Genomic DNA, 19,750 nt, shown 5'->3' with positions numbered 1-19,750 from the left:
TCCCGGCCCGGAGCTGAGAGTCGAAGGGGCGGGAGGCGTGATGGTGAACTCGCAAGAAGTTTGAGGGACGCGCGGGCTCCGCGCCCACTTCCCCTCCACCGGACACGGCTGGGGCCGGCGATGCCGGAGAAGGGGTCGGAGGTAGGGGAGGTGTGCGGGGGCTGAGTCTGGCCGGGCCAGCGGGGGAGTGGGAGGGCCGGAGCGGCGCCACGCCCCGGGGGCTGGGCTGATGGGGGGGCGGGTGGAAGTACCATCTCTCCCTCCCTTCCCGTCCCTTCCTCCAGCTCGGTCTCTTGAAGAAGCCGCCCCTGGCCCCGTCCCCTCGAGTCCCTGGGCAGTCTCTTTTTCCCCGTGGGTTATTCCATGACCCTGGGGAACACCAACCCCGGAGCGCTCCCGCCGTGCGCCCCGTTGTCTGCCTCCCCCCGAGTTTCCAGCCGCCTGCCCGCCCCCCGAGTTTCCCCTCCCCCGTCTCGGTCCCGAATCCCGGAAAACACGCCCCCTTCCCCCCAATCCCCCGAGTCCGCGCCGCCCACCCCCGGGCTGTCCCGACCAGCTCTGGCCCAGCGCGTCCGCTCGCCTCCTGGAAGGGAGCGGGCAGATGCCAGCTCGGCCCCCGCCCCTCGGCCCCCTCCCCGCCCGGGGTTCCGGCTTCACGCACGGCTGCCCCGAGCTGCTCCGGGCTGCGCGAGCAGGTTCGCGCCGCAGCCGCCTGGCGCGCCCCAACCCCGCGCCCCGGGGGAGGAAGGGAGGGAGCCCGGGGCGGGGCTTGTCTGCGCGAACCCTGCTGGGCACAGGCCCCCGCCCTCCGCTCTCCGCCAGCCCCTGGCCGCTGCGCCTTCCCCCGAACCCCCCTCAGCTCCAGCCGTCGTTCTCTCGCCTGTCTGTTCTGGGGACGGTTCAGCGCGGAGCTTCTGCACTCAACTTGAGCGCAGTTTTTGGCTTAGAGCTCGCTGGGGAAGTGCAGGTTAATTACTGCCCAGCCCCCATCCCCTGCCCTCCCCCCAATCCCGAGTGAGGGGCTGCTTCATCCCTCAGGGAAAGGGACAAGACGGATGCAGGTCCCCAGTGACACCTCTGGGGTGTGGCTTCAGGCCCCTGCACCCGCCCTGGCCGAGATTCCATTGGCCCAGACCTGGCACTGTTGGGCAGCTGGGGATGAGGTTGGAGGCTGGTCTCTGGTTTCCTTCTGGGTGGACAGATGCGGATGCGCTCGGTTAGAACGTAGTTCTTGGTGCCACGACTGGGAGACAGTCCTCAGGCCCTCCCCTCAGGGAGCGCACTGTCCGGGGAGGGACAGCCAGCAATAGTTCCTGGCCGGCCAGGAGAGGCAGAGGCAGAGGAAGGGGAAGGGTCAGCTGCCTTGAGGTCCCTGCCTGCTAACCTGACGGTATGCTTTCACCATGCCGGTGACCCCAGCCCCAGGACCATGAGCAACTCGCCTGGCTCCCTTCTTTCCGTCTGCCTCCTGGCCGCGGGGCCCGGAGAGCTGGGAGCCAGAGGGTGTAAATGAAGGGCAGGGCTGTTTGGGTGACTCCACGCTCTGCTTCTCCCGGAGGGAAGCCAATGGTGCTTACCATTTACAAGGCCTGTTACAGCTGCAGGGTTATTTTGTCCTCAACTCAGCTCTGGGAGGCGGAGCCAAATGGGGACCCAGGTATCTCGGTTCCGGGTGCCCTGGAAGGAGTTCAGGGGATAGGGCAGGGGACACCCTAGGTGGGCACTGAATCTAGGGAGAGCCAACTGGGCTTTTACGGGCTAATGGCCCTGGTGACTCAGTCAGAGGTAGGCAGGGAGTGGGCCAGGGTAGGCAGGAGCCCTTCCAGGGTCCCACGTGCGCTGTCACAGCCCTCCTCAGCCTGTTTCTGGAAAGCTGAGAAGTAGGCGGAAGGGGACTCCCACCCCTCAAGTCTGGCTGCCCTTTGAGGGTCTAGCTCTTGGCCCTGAGCCCTCCTGGGGCTCTGTTTATGGCTGTAATTGCATCATTAGCTAGAGTTGATAGAGTTACTTAGCACCTGCCCCCACAGGGAGTGGCCCAGCCACCCCCTGGGTTCTGTCTCTTCCTTTTCAAAGTCAACTCGGTTTCTGCAGGCAACAGGGGTTTCCCCAACCACAGCTGTCATGAAAACCAGGTTGGGCCTTTGTTCTGGGGATGGAAGGCAGTCAGCACTTGGGGCCCGGCTTGGGGCTGCCCTGGAGATGACCATGGAAATTGGGTTGGCCTCCTCTGATCGGAGGGCGGGAGTTCAGGGTTCCCAGAGCTGCCAGAAATGTTCACATCCCAGGATGCAGTGAACATATATGCATGTACGGTGTGGATCCTCATCTGAGAGGAGGGAGATGAAAACACACTCACCTCACAGGCTGTTGTGAGGACTAAGGGTACGGCAGTGCCTGGTACATGGTGAGTACATGATGTTGCCTTCTGGGTTGGTGTGGGGTTTGTGTAATGGTTGGAGTTTGTGTGTATGGTTAAAGTGTCTAGGAATGTGGGTAGAGATGAACTGTGAATGTGTGTCTATGAGAGTGTAACAATAAAACAAGATTATATTAATAGAATATTCATCTCTTATGCTATACTAGAACAATATTATAATAAGATTGATCATACAATAGTTGCCAACATTTATTGTGTGTTTAGAGTGAGGTGGGAATTACTGTTTGCATTACACTTACTTACTCAGAGAGGTTAAGCAAGTCACTTAAAATCACACAGCCTGGAAGTGACAGGATTGGAATTTTAACCTAGGTCCAATTGACTCCAAAGTCTGTGTTCTCAGTCCCTAAAGAAGACCACTTCTTCAAGGGGTTTCCCAGGAGTTCTCTCTTAAAAGGTGGGGGTGTGGTTGTCTGGGGACCTTCTTTTCTCTATCCAGGGTTTCCTGCTCTAAGCAGATCTTTGGGAGGCCTAGGTGGGAGGATCGCTGGAGCTCAGGAGTCCGAGACCAGCCTGGGCAACATAGCGAGACCTGGACTCAGTTGAAAAAAGAATTTGTATGAAAAAAATAAAAATAAAAAAGCAGAGTGGGAACTTGCTGAGGCCCCTGTCTGAGCACCATACCTGTTTCCTGGCCTTTCTTCTGAGCTGCCAGCATGGGTGACCAAAGGACCTCCGGCTGGAACCTGTCTTGACTGGCCAGGGAAGGAGACTGGTTCAGGCAAGACTTCCTAGGCTTCTTTGGAAGCCCCAGACACCCAGGAAGGGAGGAGGCATCCTTACTGATGGCCTCCTAGGTGCCCGGCTTTGTGCCACGCACTCCACGTCCATTAACGTACAGTGCAGCCCTCAGCAGGCCCTTGTTTAATCAGATGTGCAGAAGAGGCTGTGGGGATCATTGGGTGAGAATGGGATGGCAGTGAAAGTCATAAGAGCACTGGACCAGGAGTCGAGAGACCCCACTGTGCCTCTCACTGGCTGTGTGGCTGGGCAGGTCTCTGCTCTGTTCAGCCTCAGTTTCCATATCTGTGAATCTGGATCATCTGTGGGATTCCCTCCAAAGCGAACCTTCTACAAATCTTTGCCAAAGGCACCAGGGAGGAAGAAAAAGGAAGAGAAAGGAAGGGGTGGTGGGGGTGGGTTGTTAGGGGTGTTTGGGAGATGCTGCAGTCCGCAGAATTGAGCTTTAGCTAAAGACTGGTCCTGGTGAAGCAACCAGGAAGTTTTTCTTGGGACAGCCGTAGCCACTATATATTGAGCACTGGACCAGTGTCACCTGGTCAGGGGGTTGTTGAGAGCATGGGCTCTGGGGCCAGGCTATGTGGCTTGCATAGCTCTGCCACTTAACACTGTGTGAGTCTTGGCAAGCTGCTTAACCCCAATGTGCCTCAGTTTCCACACCTAAAAAGTGAGGGTTCTTGCAGCACCCACCTACTAGTGCTGTCATGAGGGCTGAGTATGCCGATATTGATGCACATGTAGTACTTAGAATAGCGCCTAATGAACTTTTATGACTCAGTGAGTTATTTATTTCTCGTTCTTAAGTGAGGAAATAGAGGCATGGAGAGCTCTAGGGAAGGAATAAAGACCTATGGGTTGCAAACAGGCCTCCCCATGTGTCTAACATTCTCTGATGTAATGCTTTACATGGGGCTTCCCACCACTCTCTGTCCCACCGCACCAGCCTGCTCTCCTCATTGAACAGGACGGTGCAGGGGGCTTGGCAATGCCTGCAGCATCTCTACCACCCCTACCCTGCCCCTTGGGTTTCCCTGGGTAGCATCTGGCCTGGCCAATCACCACGCACTCCTAGCTGTGGCTGTCCCCTGCTCTCCTATCATCTGTCCCTCCTCCACACTGCACCAGAGATACAGATCCCCTTGGCTGTGATGTCACTGAGGGCAGAGATAAAATCACAGTGATGGGGTAGGATCTGGGACTGATCATGCCCACAGGAAATGCTTTGCTGTGAAGTGGCAAAGCCGTGGGTGAGAGCCAAGAGGAGCAGAGCCAACAGGCAGGGTCATCACCAGCTTTCCTTCCTGGCTCTTAAGTGTGGGCTTAAGGAGGAAAAATGAGGTCTGGCCACCCATCTTTTGTCCAGCTTTCTTATGAGGATAGCCACCTGGCCCCATAAGATCCAGCACCTGCTTGCCGGGCCATGCAGGCCACCTGGTTGGCTCTTATGCATACAGCGGTGGTCCCAGAGTAAGATGTGGTCCCGTAAGGATTAATCCAGGAATTCCACCAGACTCTCCATCCAGAAACCCATGGCTCATATTCCCTCCTCTTAGCCCTTCCTTGCTCCTTCCCTATAAGCAAATCTTTCCCTCCATCAGGGCACACTTTTCAGAGAGACCGGGGCACTGTTCCATCTTACTGCAGCCTGGCTGGATATTATGATCACCTGAGGAGCTCTTAGACAATACCATTGCATCTGAATCTCTTGGGGAGGGGCCTAGGCATCTTTATTTAATATTTTTTTTTCTGGGATGATCCCGATGCCCTTTCTCTAGGGCAGTGGTTCTCAAATTTGGGCATGCATGTGAACTCCCTGGAGGAATTGTTTAAACACAGATGCTGGGCCCCTTCCGGTGTTTCTGCAAATTCCATGTGGTCTAGAATTTGAATTTCTGACAAGTCCTCTAGTGATGCTAATGCTGCTGGTCCCCAGAGCACACCTGGAAAACCAATGCCTTTGGGTCCTGCCGCTTTGCAGCTACCCAGGTGAGAGCCGCCCTTCTCCTGGGTTCTGTGTCTCTGACTTTGGGCCTGGTAGGCCTGTCCGCTTTTGAAGGCAGGTGCCCAGGGGCACGGACCACTTCTGAGAAAATTTGATGTCCCCTCTACAGTCAGTCCTTCCCATGTCTCCACCTGTCCCCACCTCCCATGAAACTGTCCACTGTTCGGCCTTGTAGCTCTTGGTCCCACTCTCTGGGACAAGTGCTTAAAACTGTGCACTGGTTGATGAAGGCAGGATGAGGCGGACAAACAAGGATGGCACTAGCTGAGGGGCCTCAGAACATGCGTCAGGGTCTGAAGCTGCTGTGAAGGTGCTTGGCGCTAAAGTAGCATTATTGCAGTAATTGGGGAGGTGTTCAGAGAGGACCCTCACTTTGTTGAAGGGAGGCTCTTAAAATACTTCCTGTTATTTCACTTTCCCACCCTATGGAGGGCAAGTATTTGATTCCAGCTTGAATCATAGTTGTTGTTAACAATAAAAATGATAAAGACACACACAGAAATAAGCTGTTCCCTTTTCCTTTCCTCTCCCAGACCAGAGATGTGGGGAGGGTAGGGGGAGGGTCCCTGCTGGAGGTAGTGGAGTCCCTGTCATCTTCTAGGTGGTCCTGGGCCGTGAGAGAGCGGATGGTTGGGAGAGCCTGGGGGCTGGCCCCTTGGGGGGAGGGGTGTGGAGTTGTTTGTGGAAACTGGAGGGAGTTGGGGTGAAGCCTGGTAGGAGGTGAGAAGAGGTGGCAGGTCCCACAGCCCTGCTGCAGGGGAGGCGAGGCGGGGCCAGGAGTCGGGGAGAGATTGGTGTCTGAACCAGCCAGTCCTCAGGTGACTGGGGACAGGAGTTTGGTGTGTTTTGGTCCATGCCGTACCCCTAGCACCTAGAAGAGAGCCTCATGTATAGTGGCTGCTCAATACATCTTTGTGGAATGGATGAGAGAATGGGATTGAGCCCGCATCGTGTGCCCAGAAATGCAGACACACAAAAAATGTTCTGTCTACCATCTCTACCCTGCAGGCGCTTCACCAGCTGACGCCCAGCGGCCTCGCCCACAGGTCCACAAGGCACTGGGCCCTCTGCCTCTGCCCTGTCTCCCTCCCGGCACAGTGATCCAGGCCCAGCCTCCTTCTGGTGTGGGGCTCACAGTCTGTTCCTCCCCACAGAGAGTCTGCCAGCACCTCCCCCAACCCCCCCTCCCCGAGTTCTACCAGTGGGTCTGTGGGGTGGGGCTCCGGTTTGTTTTCTCCTGTTTGCCAAGGGAAGTCACAGCCTGTCCTTTGCCTTGTTTATAATTGCTTTGAGGACAGCACCTGCCGCGGCCCCCCACAGTCCCTGAGGGGTGCAGAGTGGCCAGGAGGTGACACACTATACTGTCCACCCCCTGCCGCCTCTTGTCCCCTCCCAGCTCTAGCCAGGTGCACTTTCTGCTGCCTTGCCAGGACGGCGCCGGCTGGCCTTGCTTTGGGGCTAATTGGAGCCATAGAGCAGGGGGCGTCAGAGGGCAGCTGGCGCTGCCCCCATGTTGTCAAGAGGAGGGGACCGAGGCCCAGGGATTCAGCAGCACAAGGCCTTCAGTGTCAACAGGCATGTACTGAGCACATCAGAGGTACCCGGCACTGGACTGGCCAAGCAGGGCGGATGGGAACAAGATCACAGCTTCTCCCGCAAGGTGCCCATGTCCTAGCCAGGGAATCTTAGTAACCGCAGAGGGCAGAGAGGAGCAGAATGCAAGAAGCTAGTGTAGACTAATGTACTAAACAACATAAGCATGGTGATACCTGCCCTTTGCCCTGAAGAGCATTCTCCTTGGGCCTCTTGCTGGCACAGAGACCTTGACTCAGTGTGGTTTAGGCCCTCAGCCCTTTCCACCCTCTGGGCCCCAGGAAGGGCAACTCTACTGCTCCCTGGGCCCTCTCACCTGGCGGTCACCTCTGCAGTGTCTGTTCTGGACAAGTCCTTCCTTCCAGGAGGACTAGAGGCTGCTGGAGCCTTTGAAAGGAGGCTCTGAGCCACCCACCTGCCACTTGGAAGCCCTGGGGCCATGGGGAGATGTGGTGCTGGATCAGGGCCGACAACTCAGGCCTCCTTGGACCTGCCTGTGACTGAGCCTCCATGCTTGGGCCTGGAACCTGGGGGCAGTGCCTCTGTTCCTCCCACCTCCAGAACCTTCTTTTTTGTTTGTTTGCAGACAGGGTCTCTCTGTGTTGCCCAGGCTGGAGTGCAGTGGCACAATCCTGGCTCACTATAGCCTCAACCTTCTGGGCTCAAGCAATCCTCTTACCTTAGCTTCCCAAGTAGCTGGGACCAGAGGCACGTGCCACCACACCTGGCTAATTTTTTAAAATTTTTTGTAGAGACGGGGTCTCACCATGTTGCCCAGGCTGGTCTCAAACTCCTGGGCTCAAGTGATCCACCCGCCTCGGCCTCCCAAAGTGCTAAGATTACAGGCGTGAGCCACCTCGCCTGGCCACAAGCCTTTTTTCTCCCCTCCACCCTCCGCCACCCTCTGAGCCTCCATCTAGTTCCACAGCATCTGCAGTCTTGGACTCTCTCTCTCTCTCCCGCTCTTTTTCTCCCCTTCTCTCCTTCCTCTTTATTTCCTTCTCTGCCACCTTCCTTCTTTTGATGTGTTCAAAGGATGACCAGGGCCCACCCCACCAGTACCTTTCTCACAGTCAGCCTCCAAGTCCTGCTGTCAGGGGCCCAGAGGAACGGTCCACGGTAAGGTGAGATGGCTGCGAAGGTGCCCAGCCTGACGCAACCCTCTACCCATGGCCAGCAAGGGGTGTGTGGTGGCTGGGACATCCTGGGCGGGGTGGCAGGTGAAAGAGGCTAGGGTAGCCGGCTCCTGTGTGTTGAGGGGCAGCCAGCAGCCTGGGCCAACTGGGGGAAGGGACCCTCCCTAGACAGCCCCAAGCATTATCACTACTCCAGACCTGTGCCTAACTATAGGTTGTCATCCACTTCTTTGGATCTAATTATAGTGTTTTGCAAAACTAGGTATGGGAAGAAAATACTATAACCAATTACTTATATCTCATTCTTTTCTTTCTTTTAAAATTGCGAAATATAGCATAGTTGCTTAAAAAAGCATAAACATACACATATAATGTAGTAAATAATTATAAAAGTGAACCCCTGGCTGGGCGCGGTGGCTCACACCTGTAATCCCGGCACTTTGGGAGGCTGAGGCAGGCAGATCACGAGGTCAGGGGTTTGAGACCAGCCTGGCCAACATGGTGAAACCCTGTCTCTACTAAAAATACAAAAATTAGCCGGGTGTGGTGGCATGCACCTGTAATTCCAGCTCGGGAGGCTAAGGCAGGAGAATCGCTTGAACCCGGGAGGTGGAGGTTGCAGTGAGCCAAGATCATATCAGTGCACTCCAGCCTGGGCGACAGAGCAAGACTCCATCTAAAGAAAAAAAAAGTGAACCCCTAGGCAACCATCACCCAGGTGAATAAACAACAGAATGTAGCTTGTACGCCAAAATCAACTCATGTGCCCTCCACCCCCAGAGGTAATCACTATCCCGACTGTATGATAATCAGCTCCTTGCTTCTTTTATCATGTAACCACCTATGTCTGCATCCCTTAGCTGTCGAGTTTAGTTTTGCCTGACTCTGAATTTAATACAGATGGAATGGCGCTGGACATGTTATTTTACGTCGTGCTTTTCTCACCCAACAGTGTATTTGTGAGAGTCACTCATGTTGTGTATAGCCATAGTCTGTTAATTTTCTTTCTTTTCTTTTTATTATTTATTTATTTATTTTTGAGATGGAGTCTCACTCTGTTGCCCAGGCTGGAGTGCAGTGGTGCCATCTCGGCTCACTGCAAACTCCACCTCCCCAGCTCAAGCGATTCTCCTACCTCGGCCTCCCAAAGTGCCAGGATTGCAGGCGTGAGCCACCGGGCCTGGCCTTTAATGTATATTTCAACTTCAGTAAATATTTTGTGAAGTGGTTGTACTACTTTACCCCTTGCTAGTGGCCCATAGAGTTCCTGTTGCTCCTTAGCCTTATCAACACTTGGTCTTGTTAGACAGTTTAATTTCTGCCATGATGGTGAGTGTGTAACATGTCTCATCCTGGTGTATTGCATTTTCATTCTCATTTTTAAAATATATAATTTTGGGGTATGTTTGCTGACATCTATAATGTATTCATGCATCGGGGTATATATAAGCAATTCATAAGGAAAGAAGCGTATATTGAGAGTGCTGGAAAGTTTTTACTGATAGGAATACGTGATCAAAACAGTTGAAAGGTCAGGGTAATATTGAATGCCAGGAAGGGGGTTGGCATGCAGCTTGGGAGTCAGAAAGTGATATTGGGCTTGTGGGGAGACCCTCTAAGTGGCAGTGCCTGCTGGGGCTAAGAAACCTCTTCCCAAAGGGTGCTGAACCCACAGAGTACCCACCACCCTTCAGGCCCTCTTGCCTAGCACATCTAGCGGGGGAGAGGGGGAGACTCTCAGGCTACAGCCCTCAGCAGGTGTACCGTTCAATTTGGAATTGGCAGGTGCCCATCTTTTAGGTGCTTCTAGGGCAGTAGTTCTCCACTAGGGGTGATTTTGTCCCCCTAGGGGACATTTGCCAATGTCTGATGATATTGGCCAGGGATACCACTAAACATCTTAAAATGCACAGGACAGCCCCTGTAACTGATTACCTGGCCCTGAGTGTCTGGTGTTGAGGTTGAGAAACTCTGATCTAGGAAAAGAGCCAGGAAACAGATTTGCCATAAACTTGCTGCATGGCCTCAAGGAAGTCACTTAAGTGATTTGAGCCTCAGCCTCTTTGGAATCTGAAAAATGGGTAGCAAGCGTTGCTGCCCCTCCCCTTCATGGGGCTCTTGTCAGGATGGGGGAGATGGTGAATGTACAGGCATTTTGGGGGAGGCGTCCCTGCAAAGGGGCCTTGTGGCTGTTGCGTTCCGGTAGAGCCAGGCCTTTTCAGCAATGGCCCTTCTTCCTTGACTGTGTTCCCTGTCCACCAAGCTGGAGGCATCAGGTGACTGCTGTGAGCCTCAGTCCTGGTTCGTGCTGCTGCAGGGGCTGTGAGGCGCTTCCCCCACAGTCCCTGCGGGCCCCAGCCTTTTGATGAGGGCTGCAGAAATGAGGGGTTCTCTGGGAGCCTTGGGGCCCAGGACAAAAACATTTCCAACTTTGTCCTTAGCTGGATGGGAGTCCAAGGTTGTGGGGGTGATAAGAGGTATTTATCATGTTCCTTATCTGAGGCCCCATTGCAGGTCTTGGGCAGCAAGGGGTGGGAGCCAGAGGTCCTCCCTGGGGGCTCTGCACACCCAGGCCTGGCTCCTACTCATCCTTTGTGTCCTTCCAGAATTTGCCAGCCCAGGGAGGCCCAGGGTTGGACCAGAGTCTGGGTCCATCCTCCCTGGGCCTCTCTGGCCTCCGTGTTCTGGGCTTCCCTCACATTGCTGGCATCTCCTGCCTTCTCCAGGAGCCACGGCCTGCCTCATCTCCTCTCTGCTGCCCGCTTCCTTCCTGAAACCTGCACTCACGAAAGGGCCCAGTAAACTCATCCACCCTGAGACGCAGTTGACCGATAATAGCTTAACCTTTCTTAATACAGGGTATTTGCTTATCAAAGATGGGAATCCCTTGGCCACCAGAAAGAAGCACTAAGTGAAATCTCTGCCCAGTCTCTTTGGCAGGCTGCTAAAAAAGTGCTGGGGGGCTGAGGAACCATTGAACTCGCATGTGTATCAAGAACAGTTGCTGCACAAGTGAAAAGTGTGCGGTGGTGTGGATCTTCCCGGAGCTGCCCAGGGCTCTGCTTGATCTTAGGCTCCATTTCAAGGTGGGCTGTAGTACGGCCTCGACCTGGGTGTCTGGAGGCCCTGGGAAGGCCCAAGGCCAAGACTGCAGGTGTATGGCCAGTCAGGAAGATGGTGAGCTGTGGGGCTTCTGGGTAGAAGAACACATGTCTCTAGGAAGCAGGGCTGGGGTTAGGGTTAGGCCCACCCTGGACCTGGTGGGATTGGGACTCTGGCGAAATTCTTGCTGCTGTGTGTCTCTCCATCTGCCTAGGGCCCTCTGAGGTCAGGCTGGGGTCAGGACGGCCATGAGAGGCCTCCTGTGGGAGGACTGAGGAGCGCTGTGGGCGCCTGGAGCCGGGCCGGTGAGATTGGAGCAGTCTGTGTTGGGTAGGCTGCGGTGTGTGAGAGGCCGTCGGGGCGCAGTTCCCTCTGTGCTGTGAGTAATCCTCGGCCGCATTTGCAGCTCCCAGGGGATTGTGCAACTTCCTCTCGGGCTGAGGTGCATGGGGCTGGGTGAGAAATAGCAGCCACCGGGGAAATGAGGAAACTGAGCCCGGCCCTGGGGCTGGGGTGCGGCCCTGGCCTCCGGCCCCTGGAGGAGCTGAGCATTCCAGGGGTCTCCTTCCAGGGGGCTGCCCTCTCGAAGGTATGAGAGCACACGCGTGCATGTGTGTGAGTGTGTGCATGTGTGTGAGCATGTGTGTGAATGTGTGTCCGTGTGTGAGCCTGTGTGCATGTGTGTGAGTGTATGTGCATGTGTGCGGTGTCTTTGGGGAGGTGGGCGGGTAGGGATGAGGCCCCTCAGGCTGCACTGGCATTGGGATGTCTTTGAGGAGGGGTGGGGGTCTCTGAGCATGGCCAAGTCCGTGGTGAGGGAAAGAATGGGGAAGAAGGTGGCCAAGCTCCGGAGTGCAGGTTGGACAGCGTGGGAAGTCAGGAGTCAGCCAGAGTTGTGCCTCAGTTTCCTCATCTCTCCAGGCTTGTTTCGAGGGTCTAGTGAGAAGGTCATGGGCAGGATGTGCTTAGCATGTCACCGGCCAGGCCACAGTGAATACCCATTTACATTAGGGGCTAGGAGCATATGCCCTACATCCACCTGCTTGAATCCTGGCCCTGCTGTTTTGCAGTTTCGTGATGCTGGTAAGTTACCCTCCTCTGCTTCCTCATCTGTAACATGGAGATGACAGTTGTAGTGCCCACCTTGTGAGTTCTGAAGAGTAAAAGACTTTACTCACATGAAGTGCTCAGAATAGAGCCAGCCTCCCACTAAGTGCCTGCACAGGTTAACACTTCACCAGGACATAGCATGTTTGTGTGCAGATGGCAAAAAACTGCCCAGGGCTCCTGACGATCATTTTTGATGGTGGAAGTTTGAGCTGGAACTGAGATTGATAGTAAGAGCTCATGTTTACCTGGCCTTATTCCATGTCAGGTACTGTGCCCAGTGCTTCATCTGTACCAGCCCCTTCACCCTCAGTCACCCCATGAGGGGGATGCTGCTATCATTCCCATTTTGCAGATGGGGACATGTAGGCCCAGGGGCTAGAGTGACTTGCTCCAGGGCAGCTACCTCAGTGAGGGAGAATGGTCCACTCAGCCCATAGGTGGGCCCCTCACCCACAGTCCTGCCCCTTTTCTGGTTTCCAATAGAAGCATGGGAGAGGAGGAGGATGGAGGGTCTGCTGGGAGGGGTGTGAGGGCTGGCCTTGCAGCCTGTGGGCTCTGGCCAGGGAGCCCTTTCTTTTCTCTGTGCCATCTCCAATTAAGTAATCAAAGTAACCCACAGCTATAAAGAGTTAAATTAATATACGGAATGGAGCCGGGTGCGGTGGCTCACGCCTGTAATCCCAGTACTTTGGGAGGCCGAGGTGGGCAGGTCCCCTGAGGTCAGGAGTTTGAGACCAGCCTGGCCAACATGGTGAAACCCCGTCCCTACTAAAATACAAAAAATTAGCTGGGCGTGGTGGCGTGTGCCTGTAATCCCAGCTACTTGGGAGGCTGAGGTAGGAGAATCGCTTGAACCCAGGAGGCAGAGGTTGCAATGAGCCTAGATTGCACCACTGCACTCCAGCCTGAACGACGGAGGGAGACTCTCCCTCAATAATAATAATAATAATAATAATATAGGGAATGGTTTATTAGTAGTTGGAGTTGGAAGAGACTTCCTAGGAGAGTGAGCTCCCTGCCAGTGTGTAGTCTTGAGAGAGCAGTTGAAGACCACTCATCTGTGGGCAGGAGGGTGCAGTGGTTCTGAATCTGGCTTCAGATTCACACAGGCCTGGCTTTCAGCTCTGTCTGAGCTAGTTACTGTTTGGCCTCAGGCCTCAGTTTCACCACATTTAAAATGGGGGTGATAGCAGTTCCTGTCTCCTAGGGTGATGGTGAGGATGATATAAGACACCATAGTAAAATGCTTAGCACAGGTCTGGCCTGGAGTAAGTGTCTGACAGATGGATGCCATTATTAGGCGCCTGTTGTAGAGAGGGCCACGTGCCAGGCAGAGAGTTGGGCTGCACAGATATTTTTGGAGGGAGGTTTTTCGAATTGTGGATCAGGGCCACTAATTGGACCCTAATTCAGCCACGAAATAAGTTTGATGGGTCTCCATGAATATTTTTTTAATGAAAAAGAAGAGACCAGAAAATATTCAAGTGTATTGCTCAGTATCAGTAAACATCGTTGTGTAGAACATGTTTCGTGTGTGTGTGTGTTTGTGTGTATGTGTGCCTAGTGTCAAATAAAGTATATTTTTCTGTGAATCATGGTCCAAAACTTTGGCGCCACTGCATTAGAGATTCTGTCCCTCCTGTGCCATGTTTATAGAGCACCTGCTGAGTATAAGGCGCAGCAGCAGTGCTATGGCCAGGGTGCCTATCCTCAGCAAACCTCATGGTATGACTGGAGAATCAGGGCCCAGTTCCTAGCAAGGTGGTTACCAAGACTGTGGGTCAGCAGAGGAGGGAGCAGAGTGGTCAGAGACGGATTCCTGGGCGATGACCCTGTGTCAGGTGGGGACGATGAGAGGAGGTGATGCCTGGGGTGAATGGTTGGCCTGGGTCCTGGGGGCTGGGGCTGGGGGCTGGAGAGCTACCTGGAAAGGTGGGAGGCTGCCATCAGTGGAAGGCTGCAGGGTCAGGCCTGGCAGGAGCTGCCCATGTTTGCTGGAGCAGGGGGTTGGGTGGAGGTTGTCTGGGGGCTCAGGATTATTCAAGAACATTACATTTATTGTGCTCTTTATTTCTATGATTATTACATTGTAATATATGATGGAATAATTATATATGGGTGAGGGCTGTGCCAGTCTCCCTGGTTGGGGTGGGGTGGGGTAGAGAAGGACTCAGCCTTACTGATGCCCCCTCCCCCAGCTTGCAGATCTGTAGTCACTATGGGTGAGACCCACGTAGGCCTGGCCTGCAACCTGACTCTCAGCTTGAGCCCTATCCAGAAGCCAGAAGACTTCCCACTATTTAGATCCCTGCCCTGGCAAGTGCTTGGCCTAGTCAGGGCCTCAGTTTCTCCATCTGCAAAGGAGTCACACTGTCCCCTGAGCAGCCAGCCTCCTGGGTGTTGATGCCCATCTTGTGACCTATTGTGGATGAACCGGCTGCAGGAAGTGTGAAGAGCTCTGGGTGGGTTATGATTGTCGTCTTTAAGGCTGGGAGGATTGGGGAAGGTCATGAGGACATCAGCTGCCTGTCTGGAGAGCCCCTGGCCTCCCTACCCTGTGACCTAGGGCAGTGGGAGGAGAAGCCTGTGACCCATGGCAGGCTGGGGATATCCCCAGCTTTGAGTGCAGGCAGCCCAGTAGGGGCCTCAGATGATGAGACCCAGATCTGGCCTAAATCTTGGAACCTCCAACCTCTAAAGCTCCACTCTTCATTGAGTACCCCAGGAGTCCCAGCTTGAAGGGCTGTGGTGGCAGGTGGAGAGGCAGTAACCTAGGACTGATTGGCAGGGGCCAGTTTCCAGGAGGCTGTGGGTGGCTTCCAACCCACTGAGCACAGAGCCCAGAGGCTCAGGCATGAGCTCCCACAGTAGAATGTGGTGTTTAATGACAGGTCACATATATTGGCACTCCTGTGTGCCAGCGCTGTGCTAAGCACTTTTATATATTTGCAAACTTTATACAATAACCGAATGCAGGTCTTTTTATTATCCCATTTTACAGGTGAGGAAGCTGAGGCTCAGAGAGGTTAAATCTCTCACCCAAGGTTACCTAGCTAGTAAATGGGAGACCTGGCCTGAGGGCCTGAGTTCTGGATTCGGGATACTAGAGTTCAAATCTGGTTAGTGCCGCTTTCTAGCTGTGGGTCCTCAAACAGTGACTGAATCTCTCTGGCCATTGGTTTCTTCCTCTGTGCCTTCCTCAAAGGGTTGTTGTGAGAGCTGTGTGAGGTAATGACTGAGAAGTACATAGTACACAATAAGAGCCGAATAAATGGGACCTGCTGCATGACCTGCATGCCAGTAACTGCTGTGTGACCCTGGGCCGGGTGTCTGGCCTCCTAGGTCTCAGTCTCCTCAGTTGTGTGACACAGGGTACTGACCCCTTCCTTGCTCGTCTCAATAGGGTTGTTGAGGATGATGGATGGGTCCTGAAGGAGACCTTCAGTGAAATAGAAGTGGTAGACCAGCGGTCCCCAACCTTTTTGGCACCAGGGACTGGTTTCGTGGAAGACAATTTTTCCACGGATGGACAGCCGGGGAGGGTTTCAGGATCATTCAAGAGCATTACATTTATTGTGCACTTTATTTCTATTATTATTACATTGTAATATATGATGAAATAATTATACAACTCACCATAATGTACAATCAGTGGGAGCCCTGAGCTTGTTTTCCTGCCACTAGACGGTCCCATCTGGGGGTGATGGGAGACAGTGACAGGTCATCAGGCATTAGATTCTCCTAAGGAGCATGCAACCTAGATCCCTCACATGCACAATGCACAATAGGGTTTGCACTCCTATGAGAATCCAGTGCCACCGCTGATCTGACGGGAGGTGGAGCTCAGGTGGTAATGTGAGCGATGGGGAGTGGCCGCAAATATAGATGAAGCTTCACTCACCTGCCTGCCGGCCCACCACTCACCTCCTGCTGTGTGGTCTGGTTCCTAACCGGCCATGGATCCCCTGTGGCCTGGGGATTGGGGACCCCTGTGCTAGACTACTTGAATCTCCAGAGCTGTCAGGAATTCTTTAGGGTTTGCAGCTGACCGCAGGTCCCGACGGATTGTGTTTGGGCCTGCTTCAGGCTTTCATGTTTCCCGTTGGCCCCTGTAGGCATTTGAGTTGGTGGCTCCAAATCTATTCCAGGGTTTCCCAAGATGTTTTCTGTGGAAAGGTTTAGAGGTCAAGTAGGCACAGGAGACTGTAAGTCAAAGAAAAAAAAAAGAAAAATAGGGGTTGGGGGAATGGGGAGATGGTAGTCAAAGGGTACAAAACCTCAATTAAACAGGGGGAATAAGTTTTTTTCCTTGAGATATATTGTACGGCATGGTGGATGTAGTAAATAGTAATGTATTGTATATTTCAAAATCATTAAGAGTTAATTTTAAATGTTCTAGGCTGGGTGTGGTGGCTCATGCTTGTAATACCAACACTTTGGGAGACTGAGGCGGGAGACTTGCTTGAGCCTAGGAGTTCAAGACCAGCCTGGGCAACATGGTGAAACCTGTTACTACAAACAAAAAAATACAAAAATTAGCCGGGTGTGATGATGGGAGAGTCCCATCTATGGGACTGTAGTCCCAGCTATGGGAGAGGCTGAGGTGGGACGATCAGTTGAGCCTGGGAGGTTGAGGCTGCAGTGAGCTGTGATCATCCACTGCACTCTAGCCTGGGTGACATAGCGAGACCGTCTCCAAAAACAAACAAACAAAATAAAACAACAAAAAAACCCACAAAAAACCAAAAACAAAAATTCAAATGTTCTTACCACCCAAAATGACAAGTATTTGAGGTGATGTATATGTTAATTAACTTGATTTAATTATCCCACATGGTGCTCATAAATCATAGCATCACCTTGTACTCCACAAATTTATACAACTACACAAAACCCCAAATGGTTTTCTTTGCTGTAGGACTTGTCAGAGCCTGTGATATGCTAATTTTTGTTGTACATCTCCAATATGTGGTCATGATATATCCTCCAGAGTATCTCAAAGGCCTGGTGTTTAAAGCCCCATTTTCCAGATAGAGAAACTAAGACCTGGAATGAAACTTAGGAAGGGATTTTCCCAGGTTATGCAGTTACCTGTTACAGAGCTAGGGCCAGACTCCTTGCTCCTGGCTCCACGGCCAGTGCTCTGCCCAGGATACCTCTGCCTCTTCCTTCTTCCTTTGTCCTCAGAGAAGTGTTGTGTGTGCTGCTGTTTCCTTCCTGAGAGCTCCTTACCTTTTTCTGGCCCCCTCCTGCTGGCTCCCAGCATTAGAGGGTGTCTGTTTCCTTCTGGGCATTGCTATGAGATGGAGCTATGCCTAGTTTATGGCTGCTGGGAGATCCTTCTCAGACTAATAGATGGCAATAAGGCTTCATCCCAGCTGCAGGGCCCCTAGCAAGTTAATTCCATTTCCTGAGCCTCATTCTCCTCAATTGTGTAATGAAACTCATCATCTTGTCTGTCTTCTGGAGTTTTTGAGAAGTTCAGCTCTGATATCATACATGAACATGCTCTACTAATTTTCAATCCATATGCAGATATCCATGAGTCTGACAGTTCTTATAATTTCTGGGGGCAGCGAGGACATGGGAAAAGGAGGCCCTGGCTGTGGGAGCTAGCATGGTTGGGGCCCTAAAGTTCTGATCCCCTCCCCCGGCCACAGTTGGTGTCTGCTTTTCAGTGTACTGCTGCCTCTCTCTGCTCCCAGTTCCCCTGAACATGTCTGAAGTGGGCCAGTCTAGCTGACTCAAGGGACCCATGTCGCAGGTGAGACATGAAATGAAGCACAATTTTCGAGCTGGGGGCCCTATTTTCCTAGTTTCCTGCTGGGAGTTGGTGTTAGAGTGGGGAAACAACTCAAGTGACTTGGTGCGTCAGTACAGCTCTGCCTGGAGCAGGGAGTTCCCACCAGCTTCTGCCCAGTCCTTTGATGCCCCCACCCTTCATGGAGGGTGGCCGGTCACCTGGCTTGTGATGTAGGGTGCACGTGGGCATGCCAATGCCTCCATCAACACAGCAGTTAGGGTCAAAATGCTCCAGGTCCTCTGCTGGCTGTGGGGGGACTCTGAGTGATGGGCCAGGGGGTAGGCCAGGCTGGATTGTGAGGTGGGAGGAGGTGGTGGCTCCCTGTCAGAGAGTGTCCTCTCCTGGAGGGCTGTTTGCCCAAGTTATTCTTAGCACAGACTCATTATAGCGTCTATTTTTAGCCCAGTTTCTAAGTGTTGCCAACATCTGGTGCAGCCAGCACTAAAGGGGGTGGGGGTGGCAGGGGCTACTCCTTTGGACATTTCTGGGGACTGGAGCCTCTGGCAGGAGAGCAAGGACAGAATCTTCTACTTCCTGCACCTGCCACAGCTTGAAGCTTGGCATGCAGTAGGTGTCCTATTCATGCTTGTGTGTTGATTGCTCTCCCAGGATCTCATCCTTCCAGCTCTAGCTCCTGTGAGTGGGTGGGTGGTGGGGATGGTGTTACCACAGCTGGAGAGGATGAGCTGAAGGTGCTCATCAGATAGGCTTTCCCACATCCACCCCTCAGGGGTCCAGTTGGCCTCGGACCCCTGCAGAGAGGCCTCAGAGGAGGGAGGCAAGCCCCAAACTAGGGTGCTTGTGACAACTACCACTGAAGGAGGAGCCAGCAGACATAGGGAGGGGGTGTACCACTGGGTTGAGACTGCCTGGGATTGAATCCTAGCTCGGCTCTTTCCTAGCTGTGTAAACTTGGGCAACTCATCAACCTCTGTATGCCTCAGTTTCCTCCTCTGTGAGATGGAGATGGGAGTGTAGTGTTGTGAGGATTAAGTAAGATAATACTGTATGAACTGCCTAAATAGAAAGTGCTGTATAATAGAGAGGTGGTATTAGTAGCAGTGGTAGTGCTATATTACTGAGAAGCTCCGTATGTGACATCCTGTTGGGGTGAGTTGGGTAGGAGACCTCTCAGCTTTTCTTTGAGTGAGATGAGGCTTGCAGTGGGGCTCAGAGGAAGTTGTTATAGCCAGGCATCATGACGGTGGTGATGTCTGCAAGGCTGCAGTGGGGGTCAAGAGCTATGTGCTGGGTTGGAATCTGGGCTTTGCCACTCACAGGTTGGGTGACCTTGGATGTGTCACTTAATCTTTCTGAATGCCCATTTCTTTATGTACAAGAAAGAAATGATAATACCTGGGTCATAGGCATGATGTACGTGGAGCATTCTGCTCTGTACTGGGAGCATGGGAGGACCTGAATCCGTGAGACTTTTTTTTTTTTTTTTTTCTTAATTGAGACAGAGTCTCGCTCTGTCACCCAGGCTGGAGTGCAGTGGCGTGATCTCGGCTCACTGCAAGCTCCGCCTCCTGGGTTCAAGCAATTCTCCTGCCTCAGTCTCCTGAGTAGCTGGGATTACAGGCATGCGCCACCACACCTGGCTAATTTTTGTATTTTTAGTAGAGATGGGGTTTCACCATGTTGGTCAAGCTGGTCTCAAACTTCTGACCTCAGGTGATCTACCCGCCTCAGCCTCCCAAAGTGCTAGGATGACGGGTGTGAGCCACTGCGCCCGGCTCATGAGACTTTTTTGGGAGTCGGGGTGTTGCTGTGTCCCTTTCCCATGTGGAGGATGGGGTCCTGTTGTCTTGAGAGTCTTGGGAAAC

General features: G+C 53.3%; 1 protein-coding gene across 4 annotated transcripts in view; it reads left to right on the top strand.

The window, feature by feature from the left end:
• Positions 1-19,750, top strand: part of TFEB (transcription factor EB) — a 52,460-nt gene that overhangs the window by 1,224 nt on the left and 31,486 nt on the right. The window contains exon 1 of one of the 4 annotated variants that reach the window (XM_063666211.1): positions 121-141. The exons of 2 other annotated variants lie outside the window; for them this stretch is intronic. The gene's annotated coding sequence lies outside the window, so the exon portion shown is untranslated. Of the gene's footprint in view, positions 1-120; positions 142-914; positions 2,405-19,750 lie in introns of those variants that run through there. One more of the 4 variants, XM_054492171.2, reaches the window with a different exon arrangement.

This window comes from Pongo pygmaeus, chromosome 5, assembly GCF_028885625.2.
Source record: "Pongo pygmaeus isolate AG05252 chromosome 5, NHGRI_mPonPyg2-v2.0_pri, whole genome shotgun sequence".
Taxonomy (NCBI): Eukaryota; Metazoa; Chordata; class Mammalia; order Primates; family Hominidae; genus Pongo; species Pongo pygmaeus.
Note: the sequence above shows the minus strand (reverse complement) of the source record. Positions and strands in the feature narration are given on the sequence as shown.